General features: G+C 36.8%; 1 protein-coding gene and 1 long non-coding RNA gene across 3 annotated transcripts in view; one reads left to right on the forward strand and one right to left on the reverse strand.

The window, feature by feature from the left end:
- Window positions 1-13,255, reverse strand: part of Ac76E (adenylate cyclase type 2 Ac76E) — a 943,073-nt gene that overhangs the window by 242,238 nt on the left and 687,580 nt on the right. The gene's annotated exons all lie outside the window — the stretch shown is intronic.
- On the forward strand, window positions 3,038-6,817 carry LOC146005000 (uncharacterized). Its single transcript, XR_014443977.1, has 3 exons — window positions 3,038-3,113; window positions 5,253-5,395; window positions 6,746-6,817. It is a non-coding gene; the product is annotated as an uncharacterized LOC146005000 (long non-coding RNA).

The following is a 13,255-nucleotide window of genomic DNA, read 5'->3' on the forward strand; positions in this document are numbered from 1 at the left end:
TACAAGCTGAGAGGAGAGTCGGGAGAGTCGTGAATGAAGGAACCTGTCTGGACTCTTTCGTTCTTCGCAAGACGTCGCGGTAAGCAGACTCGTTCTCGTTGCTCTTTCTTTCCCGAAGGAAAAGCCTCGGTCTCGTTTAGATTATCTCAATGATAAATATATAAAAAAATGTTTAAAGACATTTAGTAATAGGACTTAAAAACGAAAGTTTTAGAAAATTAAACATCTTTAAATAAAAAGTAAATCAATTTGCATATTAAAGAAATTTTGATTATAACGAATTCTAAAAATAATTTACACTACGATTTACCAAACCCTTGAACAATACAAGGCTTTCGGACAGTATAAGTCTCGATTATACAGACGGCTGTCACTCTCGGTCTTGTCTTCATTTTAAATTGTGCTCGGTTTCAGTCAAAGTGGCACAAAAGTGAAGTAGAATAAATCAAATCAATCAATCAAAATAATCATAATAATAATAAATGTTATACCAACGGCTGATCTTCCTTTAAAAATTTCTGGCGACGCCCATGCTTTAATTCTATTGTTCTAGTCAACAGTCGAAGACAATCGATATATGTAATACCTCGAATGACGTGTCTGCCTGCCAGTGAGAAAGAAAAAAACAGCATTATACCTGCTTACCACTATCTGAAATACAGTTTCATTAATAGTGCAAGTCCCTGCATTCAACGACTAGTTAAAAAAAATTGAAGTTACTTATTCTATTTTGGATGATATTTAGGCCGCGGTGGCTCAGTCGGTAACGCGTCTGACTACCATGCTAAAGGTCCCGGGTTCGATCCCCGGCCGGTTCAAACCGGGAACTTTTCTAACGTTGGAAGCGGCCCCGGCGTCGAATAACATGGGTACCCGGGGGAAACCCTGGGGGGTAAAGGCGGTCAGGGGCGTGGTGCTGATCACATCACCCCCACTCACGACCGGATCAAGAAAGTGTGGGGCGTTACCCCCACACCCCTATACGCCTTCATGGCGTGGTGCTATGCACAGGGGAGCACTTTACCTTTACCTTTATTTTGGGTGATACGTCCTTCATATCTTCACATTAACGCTTGTTATTAACTACCTGGATTTTTTTAAAAAAATGTTATTTTTCGTAAGTTCTCATGTCCATTGGAAATATGTACAAATACAGGAAAATAATTTATCTTATGGAAATGGCAATTTCAACAGTCACTCACCCAGGCTCGAACCTGGACCCCAAGTGGCGAGAGCGTTTCACCACAGCTCTGCACCCTGTCCATGGGGGTCCCCTTATTGAGAAGAACTTTTTTTTTTTTATTGCTTCCAAATCCCGCAGGAAGAGTACATTTTCTTTGGTAACGACCACTATATAAGTTATATTTTCTGGAGTTCTTTGTTCCAATCAGTATATTAGGACACTACAGTAAATGCAAAGACAATATTTTCAACAATAAGACATTAAATACTCATTTATTATTATACAAATTTTCATTACAGATTATTGTAACGAACTGATAATAGCCAGCATTACACAATAAACGCAGTTTGAACCTTTCTTTATATAAAAGCGACAAAAATAACATTCTCATGTTCACATTAGTTTTTTAGGTGGTAAAAATCTAGATTTTTGGTCAACTAATCATGTGTATTCGAAAGTATCACTGTCAACTATTAACTAATAAGTACTGGGGAAGTTTGAAGTTGAATCAACTGTCCTTATCCTCCCCCCTCCTTCTATAGGGCTGTTTCTGGATGAGAATTACAATATTATATTCTACTTTAATATTATTATGAAGTACTTAACCTTATGAAGGAAAGTCAATTTCCATGGCGGAGTGGGTAGCGCAGCGAATCCAGGCCTGGGGATGTGTTTTCTTTGTGAGTGTCCCTTCATGAATTTAATCATATCATCAATTGATCCTCATCTTCGCGATTAGTCAAAAGTGACACAAAAGCGAAATAAAATAAACCAGCTCAATCAATTTGTGGAGGAAAGAAATTCTGTCCTTTATTTTCTTAGGACTTTGGTATCCACAGAGCGTTTAATTGTCACAAACCAGTGGCGGATCCAGAAGTTACAGTTGGGAGGGGCGAATTTCATTCGAATGCCTCACCTCACCGAACCTCAATTCTAACACACCCTTGCACTGCTATATATAAACAACATATTATACTGTAAACAGGAACGAAGCTGTTTTTTGTGTTCTAGAAGACAGAGAATTCCTTTGCAAGAATAGAGGTCGAGGAGTGGAATAGGTGGTTATTATTGTATCATAATTCCTCTTGACCTCCTATTGCCACAATGTAAACTGAATGAGGATATATGAGAAATATAGTGAATACGCAGAGAACACAAAAGTCTATTCCCTCAAGGGGTCTCAGTTCGATTTCATTTTGAAGCATATTGCACAGTGATTCAATACAAATTTAAACTGTAGTGTCTTTTCCGATTAGCTTATCTTGATCATAAAGTTGACTTATTTTATAAATATTCTCGAGCCTTTTAAATTTGGGGATAAAAGGCGGAACATCTGAGTCTCAAGCCCGACCCTGTGGCCGAGTGGTTAGCACATCGCGCTGGGACGCCAAGGGTCCCGGGTTCGAATCCCGCTCGGGCTTGGTTGTTTGTGAATGTCCATTCATCAATTTCATCATTTCATCACTCATCCCCATCTTCGCAAATTAGCCAAGAGGCACAAAACGCGAAGTTAAATAAACTAAATCAAATAAAAAAAAAATCAAAATCTGAGTCTCAAAAATATCAGATATAATATCATATCCAAGAACTGGCAGTTGGGAAAGGAGATCGCTCCCATGGCCCTCCCGGTGGATGCGCCTCCCACAAACAACAGAGTGTAAAAGTTATCTAAACCACCCCCACCCCCAAAGATCGTTGCTTTGTTTGAAGGACATTCACTTTTCTGTGTCTTTTGTTACGAGTCACGCGTCGTATACCCCGCGCTTTTCGTGAGGACCAATCGAAAGACGTCTGGGACCAGCAGGAAGTCATCCCAGAATAGGCTTGCCTTTGCCATTGTGTGAGGTCGTCTGTGCGGTGGCCACTGGCCAGAATAGTTTGTCTGCTGAGTGGGTATTTGAAAGTGAAGATAAGAAAGCAACATTCAAAGGTAAGTAAGTTCAATAACGTTTTCAATATTTTTACACTGTAAGTTTTCTTTATACATATATGCTCAGATTGTCGTATCCGCAATGATTAGACCAAAATTTGTTTCACATTTCGAAATAATGACAGTACACGGTGAGAGGACATTGTTTAGCATGCAGTGTGAGCCCTTTCAATATTCCTCGTCCGAGGATTGACATTCGTCATGGTTTGATTTGATTTCATTGATTTGTTTTATTTTACTTCGCGGTTTGTGCCTCTTGGCTAATTTTGAGAAGATGGGGATGAGTGATGAAATTGATGAATGGACATTTGCAAACAACCATGCCCAAGCGGGATTCGAACCCGGGACCCCTGACGTTGCAGCTCGACGTGCTAAGATTCGTCATGGTGTCCCTATCTTTGAGCCTCGTAACCTGGAGCCTACTTTGAGGGGGAAGAATGAAACCTGAGGCTTAACTTTGGGAGATTAGGGGAAGAGTCACGAAAAATTTTCCAGCTCATAAAAATAGCGTCCAGGGATTATTTCCTATAAAACTAGCGAAATCACAAATATTACTCTTTATTACTTTGCTCCTCAGGTCGCCTAACTTGAAGATTTTAACAAATGTGAAAATTTTGGGGGTCCTTGTCCCCGCCAATTTACGCTTATGGTTACGGAGACTGAGAAATCATGGTTTAAGTTCGTTTCCGTTGTTCCCACTCCCATTTTTGGAGAAAAATAACTGGAAAACTATAAGGATAAAAAATAAAATTTCAAGTGCACAAACGAAATTCTATCCAAGAAGTTGCTTGATTTTTTCTTCCTCCATGATGGGGAGCATTTAGTTGTTTAGTTTAGTTATTTCAATGGCACAAACGTAATGATTTTGTCCTTCATTTTAAAGTTGGGGGCGAGGGAACTTCAAATTTTGATTTAATTTACTCTCAAACCGTTACGTTACAATCGAAAAAATGCGCTGGGATAAAACTGTACGGGCTTCCCGAAGCCCCCACCCCAAGTTCAATTTGTGAATACTCGAACGCTGTAATGTTGCAAACGAAAGTAAATGCGATACAATCCGGTACAAACAAAGGATAATCTTATGACATACTTTAAACAGAATAATATGTGTATGTTTGGGGGGACAACGTCACAAAGGTTGACCGTACTACAATTATCACTGCTACTAGGATTCTCTATCATCTTTATTTCTTTCTCCGTTTTTCATACGTTTCAATTTTTCTTTGCTCTCTTGGTTCCTCTGTTTCCATTTCCGTTATTCTTCTTCACCTTTTCCCTTTATCTTTCTACGCTTCCTTCTCTCTTTCCCATTTCCTTCTTCTATTTCTGTTCTCTGTCATTCGCTGTCAATGTATCTTTCGGTCTCTTTCACCCTCTCTCTTTGTGTTCTTCTGACCTTGTGTGATTCTCGCTATGCTGTAAGCAATCCTAATTTTTAACTGTTGGCTATTTGTGTTAGGAGGAGATGGGCCAAAAATATTTCGTGGTGGGCTAGAGCCCCCTTTGGTGTCGACTATTCTGACTGCGACTGACACCTTCGTTTGGTGTGTGATGTTCCTAAAGTTGTAAAGTAACTTATTGCACACAATTCATAATCTTTCGTTATTGGCTGTCGGAACGTACCCCAGAGGGATTTGTAATTGATTTTTAAGTAAAGAGGCCAAAATAATGCAGTGGGATACTGTGGGACGTAAAGTTAATTTCCATGGAAAATATTATTTACAAAACAGGCTTCTGTAAGAGTTTATAAGATTTGTAAGGTGTTGCTTAAACTCACTTCATTCATTCGTTGTAGTCGATTGCGCTAATATCACAATTTTTTAAAGGAGAAAAAGACACATTGTAAGGAAGGGCGTGAAAGTTAAATATACAATGACATTAATTTTCGGGAGCAATGATCGCCTTCCCACACTCAGACGCTGATATTCGTGAGGTTTTCTGTAGTGTGCGTCCATAGTATCTTCAAATTTTCGGTCCTTGGGGGATTCTAAACATTAACAATTTAAGTTAAGGAAACTTACAATTTCAAGCAGCAGCTAGAATTTCTTTTAGAGTGTTGTCTTAGATTTCTTTTACACATAAATATGGTTGTGTAACATAAAATTTTAAGCATCATTTTAATTTTCAACTCCTTTTCAGGAATGTGCCATGCGTAGAGCAGTGGATACGGATAATGCCCACAAACACACTTGTCTTAGTTCCAACCTACACTGAACATTACTCTTTGCTGAGAGCAGTTTTTCAAGGATCCTGCATGGGTTGGGTTTACACAGATATGCACTGTAAGTAGAGCAGTTCAAATCTAATTTTGTTCTTTTTTCAAGGGAATTTATTATTCATTATTTTCATAAGTTTTAAGCTGTAGGAACTTGAAATGACAGAGGTCTCTTAGGAAGTAAGCTTATATGCTGAGATGGGAGGACCAGTGGCGACCACTATATGTAACCAGGTGTAGCACACGCTAGAGGTGGTCAGCTAGTATTGAACATATAGTCAACATAGTGAGTGTGAAAAGAAAATTAAAGTGTCAAAAGTACATGCATACTTAAATACATGTATCAAGGAGTCCGAGGTTCGATACTCGGTAGTGGTTCATAATGGTTCAGATCTCACTTTGAACTTTAGGTCCAGTCCTTATTAGTCTGTGATTAAATTGGTCTTAAAAACAAATTCAAACAACAAATCTGGAAATAGGAAAGGGTGGGTGGGTGTCTCATAGCTTCGGTTATTTCTGTTTCAAAGGGAGTGTTCGCCACTGGGAGGGACAGTACTAATAGTTACACAGTGTAGGCTGGAGTGTAAAACTTTGTTGTGGCTGTCTTAAGAAGTATTTTGAAATTGATATGGCATACTAATTACACAATGTGTACAGCGAGATGTTAAAATATTACCAGGCAAGTTGTTCATAATTTTCAATATTTTTTGACGTCCCATGTGTATTTAAGGAATTGAACATCATTGAACTTTTCCTGGAAATATTTATGCATCTCACTCTTTACATACCTTTCCTAATATCTTTGTTACACAATTAATTTCATGGAAGGATTAGTGAAAAAAAAAAATATGGTTGACTAGACCAAACAGCAAATATACTTCTGTGTCAGCATCTTTAAGTTCTGAGAATCGATTGCTGCTTGTGTACAATTTAGTGTTCTTGTGGATGTGGGATGAAGTAAGTGATTCCTACATTTTATTTGTTTCCTCTTTTCAACTTGCAAAGTGAGGGTCTGTGATGCTACATTTATTGGCTATCAGTTACCCTGTAAAAGCCTACATACAAATTTTGTCTTTGGAAATTAAATTCATTTTGAGATGTTATGTAGAAGAAAACACACAGATAAAGAAATTAATCTCATTTGAAAAGTATCTAAAATTTCATCATTCTGGGTGTCTTTCATTCAATCTTCCACTGTATGTATAGACATTCCTTAGGAGAATTTAAATTGCTGGGGGGATCCAAATGATACTAACTTTGCATGATAATTAACTTTTATATGTTAAATCCACTGGAACGCTTCAAATAGTTTTCTTTCTATTAACAAATATAGTTGTACAATAAACTGTTGTATTGAAGAAGTTAAATTTTTGCTACTTTCAAGATTAATCTAATTTAAATTTATTCCTTGTTTCAGACATTGAATGCTGTTTAACTAAAATAACCACCTCTGATGTTTGAAGATGATCCTGATTTTGTAAATGGAAATGTAAGTAAATAAATCAATTAACCTGTATGTAATCTGAAAATGTCAGAATCACATAAATAGAACTAGGAACGTACAATATAATGCTGCGTGTGCGAACCATACATACACACCTTTCATTTTGTAATTAATAATCTTTGCATATGCATTTCCAAAATGCACCTTAGCATAAATATACAAATTATAATCTTTATGTATTTCTTTCGTAGCCTACTAAACTTTCAATAGAACTTTATTTCTGCTACTTGAAAACAGAATCATATCCATGCTTTTATTTTTGGAGAGTTGAACTTTCATATAGCTATGTCTTGTTTCTATAGAAAATATTTAAAATTGTCAAGGGTATGTGTCTCTTGTCTGCTGGGTGAAGGGATGGAATGAGGCATCCACTCACTTCTCCTTCTGGCACTGTGCCTGTTAAATGCTAGTATAATGTACAGAATAAATAAAATCTTTTTGCCTTTTCGCTACATGATGTTTACACATACACTTTGACAGGACAGAACTACAGGGTGCGAAATCATTGAAAACTGGTGGGGGAAGAAAGTTCTTAATCTACATTCCCCCCTCCGCCACATATGTGTATTATTAAAAGTAAATTAATTTGCTACTTTTATACATATCAGATATTGTAAAGCAGCCAAATAATTCCTTTAGTAACTTGGTTAAAGATGTTATAAATTATGAAATAGTTGAAGTGCTTTCATTATGTGTAAGTTTTTGTTTTGTTTGTGCTTTATGTTAATATAAATCAATTAGATTTCATAGTTATAATTTTCTTGCATTCTTGTTTTACTTTGCTTATTGGTGTAGATTTGTTAATGATCTCTTGAGAGAGAAAGCATTCAATACTCACAACTACACTAATTTGTGTGTGTTTTCGATATTATTCTTAGTACAGTATATTTGAAATTAAAAGTAATTGCTTTTCCTCCCGGAAATTTTTGGTGGGGGGATTTTTGAGGCCAAGATTGTTGGTGGTGGGAAACCCCCTGTCCCCCCAGGATTTCGCACCCTGCAGAACTAACAGAAACATAAGAAAGCTAAAGCTAAACACTCAAAAATTAGTAAAAAATTGTTTTTCACACCAACATTGAATGGTAGTGTTTGAGCTCTTAGGCGACACCAGAAAGGTGTTTGTGTGTGTGTATTGGGGGGCAACCCATTGACTTAACTTAATAGTAGAACAAATATTAACAATAAGAATCATGGTTATGATAATAATTTTACAGTAATAACTATTATAACAAAAAATAAAATTATATTATTATTATTACTATTATTAAATCCTTTGGGAGGACTACTAGATGAATGAATATCAAGTACAACTTTTCCTTATTATTATATTTTTTTATTTTTTTACATTTTACACAGTTAGTGTATTGAAATGCACAGTTATTCTGTTTTATCTTTAAGTTTTAACTTTTCAATAAAAGCTTTCTAAACATTATTTATGTTATAACAACTTCTGCTTTTTGTGACTTGAAATGGGCGATGGCAATTCCATTTCCCGACACCGATGTTTCAGCACAAAATATTATCCTAAAGTCATTTCTTAATTTTGAAGATAGTGTGCCATTTCCAGTTATATGCTGTGACGTGCCCAGTAGTCAGCCCTCATTTCGCTATTTTTTCCTGCCTGCTTATAGCCCCATCATCACCCTCCTTGTATAGGCCCTTGCTTATGAAATAAAAGCATGCATGTTTATATTACCTTTGCATAATAGGGTGACATAATCTTAGTCCCTCCACCTGTTCATTCAATCAGTGGCGTACGCAAGGGGGGTTACTGGGTTTAACCCCCCTCCTGAGCTTTAAATATTATGGGAAATGCTGTGTAAAATAAATTGCCAATTTAGCGCTACTGCATTCAATGTAGAAACTGATCAGCTTGAGGGCCTCCCCGATGGTGCAGTGGTAGGTCGTTGCCTTGTAATCAAGGGGTCCCGGGTTCGATACCCTGTGGAGGCACATAGTGGTTCGGATCCCACTTTGAACCGCAGGTCCAGTCTCGATTAGCCATATTGTGCATAAAGTGGACTTAAAACACCAACTCAATCTATCAATTGAGCAGCTTGACTGATTGATTTTGTTTATTTATCTTCGCATTTCTGCCACTTTTGGGCTAATTGCGAAGATGAGGATGAGTGATGATATGATGGAATGGATGAATGGACACTCACAAAGAACACCTGTGCTCAGGCTGGGATTCGAACTCGACACCCCAGGCGTTTTAGCATGCTTTCGTATCCACGAAGGCTGGCTACTCAAGCTTGAATCACTTTGTATGCACACATCACTAGTATACTTTTCAGGGAAGTATTAAGACTCATAAATGTTATAAGTACATTCTAAATTATCACATTCTGACCTAAATGCATTCTTGGTTATATTCTTATTTACTCTTACATTTTTTCTCCTTTCAGATCATGGACGCCTTTCCATACAGACATTTTAAAGGAATACAGCATGCATATTTTTAGCAATGAAGTAAAATTGAAACTGAAAAATCATTCCTCTTTTTTTTTGGATAAAATTGTGAGAACTATGTTGAATTATTGCAAGATGAAATGTACGAATATTGTAAATAAAGTTGAATTTTTTGCTAACTGGTAACTTTATTTCTTCAACCTAATCTTTGGGGCGAAAAAATTAAGCTGTGTATTTGAAATAGAGTGGTTAAAAATTATGTATATGAACATTTATAACTTCTACTAAATTTGCTCTGCCTTCTTAAGAATGTACATTTTCGTTTCTAATTAATTTATTAAAGTACTGAAATAGGTTCTAAAAGCACCAAAAATCACTCACATTGTAATGATTGTGGCATTGAACTGAGTGTGCAGAACCAACAGCAAAGGAAAGGTAAGGTTGAATTATTGCTTAATGTGTATGCATTTAGTGGCAAGGTAGTATTTTTCAGAGATTATTCCCTTACCATGTATGTATATACTTGCATCCAACGTATACATAAAATTTATCTAAGGATATACAAGTATACAGTCTTTTGTTGTGTTAAGTATGTCATTTATTTATCCTAGCAATGTATGTGAGCATGAGTGTTGCTTTCCAAACAGTACACAAAAAAGTTGTTATTTTTTAATTAACGGGTGTGACTTCTGAAGATCAATCCCCTTCATGTTATATTGTACACTGAAGGACACTTCTGGGTTGTAACAGCACCATTGACTTTCAATTAAATCATTACAACCCAGCAGTGTATGTGACTGTACATATATCCAGTCCCAATTGGCTTCTAAGCATCAAGTGGAAGTCTCAAAAAAGACTTTGGAAACTATGAATGTACATTAAAAGTTGCGGCTTTTTTGTATGATTTAGAAATCGATACATAATATTCCTTGCAAGCTTCATGTAATTTATGGATGGCTTGTTCTTCTACATGAATACCTTGGTGAGCGTGCCGCATCTAGTTTCCTCTAAGATTTTTAAGCTTTGTCAAAATTTAATGCTGAATTGAATGGTATTCTTTTTATAAAGAGACAATTAATCACATTAAAATCTGAACGCATTAAATGAAGAAACACTGTTTTCCCTGTGATGTCGTATATTATACAATGCAAGAGTTAACATTGCATTTCTCTACTTTGATACATTTGCCATCTGAGAAGAAATTACAATGAAGTTATGATTGCTCTATCTTATTCTGAATTCATGTTGGATAAGATAGAAAAGATCTGACAGATTCTTCAAGGTTAAAGGTAAGCATTATTATACTAAACGAAGATCATTTACCTCAAACTCACCCTATGGGAGGAAAAACACACTCTATACTAGGGTGAGAAAAACCGTATGGGAGGAAAAACACACTCTATACTAGGGTAAGAAAAACTCACCATATGGGAGGAAAAACACACTCTATACTAGGGTGAGAAAACTCACCCTATGAGAGGAAAAACACACTCTATACTAGGGTGAGAAAACTCACCCTTATGGGAGGAAAAACACACTCTATACTAGGGTGAGAAAACTCACCCTTATGGGAGAAAAAACACACTCTATACTAGGGTGAGAAAACTCACCCTATGAGAGGAAAAACACACTCTATACTAGGGTGAGAAAACTCACCCTTATGGGAGGAAAAACACACTCTATACTAGGGTGAGAAAACTCACCCTTGTGGGAGAAAAAACACACTCTATACTAGGGTGAGAATACTCACCCTTATGGAAGGAAAAACACACTCTATACTAGGGTGAGAAAACTCACCCTTATGGGAGGAAAAACACACTCTATACTAGGGTGAGAAAACTCACCCTATTGGAGGAAAAACACACTCTATACTAGGGTGAGAAAACTCACCCTATGGGAGGAAAAACACACTCTATACTAGGGTGAGAAAACTCACCCTATGGGAGGAAAAACACACTCTATACTAGGGTGAGAAAACTCACCCTTATGGGAGGAAAAACACACTCTATACTAGGGTGAGAAAAACTCACCCCAATATGGGGTGTGGAAACTCACCTTTTGGGGACGTCTATTTGTGACAAGCCAAACTCACCCCAAAAGGTGAGTTTCCACACCTTTATTTTTTTCAGTGTATATGATTCCATTCACCACACCTACCATAGTTTATCAGAAAGATATTAATTTACATTGAAGAACGAGATCAGATCCTGCGTGGCCTAGGGACACGAGATCGAGTATGAGACTCCGTCTCTAAAATAGAGCCAAACCAGAATTGGAGGTAGGATATTTATTCCTTCTCATGTGTGAGCCGACGAGCTGTAGCTATGTATACAGTTGTGAAATACGTTTTCTACCACACTTTCCTTTTCGTTTTGGAGAAAAACTACCAGTTGCCCTGTAGTTTCTAATAATTTTTGACACCGCTGATTTCCCAACACCAGCCACTTCAGCGATTTGCCGCACAGTCATGGATGTGTTCTCACTCAATGTAATAATTCTAGAACGTTTTCTGGGTGTTATATCCATACTGAAAACACGTAGGAACACGGAGCACAACAAAAGCGTGTTTACTACAGCCAAACACTCACAGAAGTCTGTTGGTTAATAATTGGCATTGCACCACAACGACAATAATGAAACAACAGAAATGCTTCAAACCTTGCAATTGTTGTAAACAGTATCAAGTACGCATCAAACAGTTAGCTGATACTACTAGTATACGTTTATGTTACGTATTTATTCGATTATCTCCCATAAAGCGTGGAGAACTGTGGAAGGGTGATTTTTCTCTCTTTGTCCGCATTAATTTGCACAGCACTGTATGTGTGAGTGTGAGTGTGTGTGCCCGTATCTATAGGTTAGATTACCATTCTTATATGTATTTTTTCTTTGTATTTCTTATTTCTCTGTAATTTTAATATATATTTTTATTTTTCAATATTTTAATTATTTCACATTCATATTTTTTTGTAAACATGGTCAAGTGGAAGAAAAGGCTCCACAGTCTTAACTTCGCCATGTAAAAGAAGACGAAATAAATAAATAAATAAATATAGATACATTGTTTGAAAAGTAATAATAATTCAAAGGAATTTTAATGGAACACTTCTATGGTACGGCTAAATGATCGGGCAAGAAATTTTATGTTAATTGCGCAGTACTTCCACATTTATGGTAAACACCAACAAATACTGCTGTTTCACTACATCTAACACGGATGATCTTTCTTCTTCCTCGCCGTTACCTCATTTCTGCAGCTTTCATTTTTTTATTAGTATTTCATACTCTCGGTCTCGACTACTTCAAACATACCTGAACGTTATTTATCAACTTCATTATTTACAGATTATCATAATCGAAATTACAATCATAAAGATAAATCGTATGTGTCAACTGTGAACCTGTGCGCCGTCATTTCACATATTCAGGCGAATTCAGTTTTCCAAGGTTCTAAGAGTGGAAACAAGACGCCAGCCTCATAGATCAGTCCCTGGGCAGGATTGTCGTTTGGTGCCTCCCTTTCCCCGCACTACTAAGCACCGACATTTTATACTTTCTTCTTATGCAATGGTTTTTGATATTTACATATTACAAATTGTGAAATGATGAAACAATTAAAACTCAGTAAATGAAACAACAACAACAATAATATACTAGACCTTGGTGGCGTCCCTTCATCATCATCGCGATTAGCCGATGTTGGCTAAAAAATTACGCTAAATAACAGAAATTGAATAAAATATATAAATAATACTTGTTAAATTTGAAGATCAGTAAAGCCGGCGAATGGCAAAACTGTCATAAAAGTAACAACAATAACAGCGGCGCAGCGTAGCGACCATTTTATTTTCGTAAAGTGTTTGCGTTCCTAGAAACTACTCTATCCCTCTCCAGTAGTCGCGGCATCAACCCATCTCATGGTAGGTGTAAAGAAAATCCACCCACTGTTTATAAGTTAGACTGTAAATATTTATTTCCCACCAGAATACTTCCGATCTGCAGCAAATTTGA

This window comes from Lepisma saccharinum, chromosome 22 (genome assembly GCF_977018435.1).
Source record: "Lepisma saccharinum chromosome 22, izLepSacc3.1, whole genome shotgun sequence".
Taxonomy (NCBI): Eukaryota; Metazoa; Arthropoda; class Insecta; order Zygentoma; family Lepismatidae; genus Lepisma; species Lepisma saccharinum.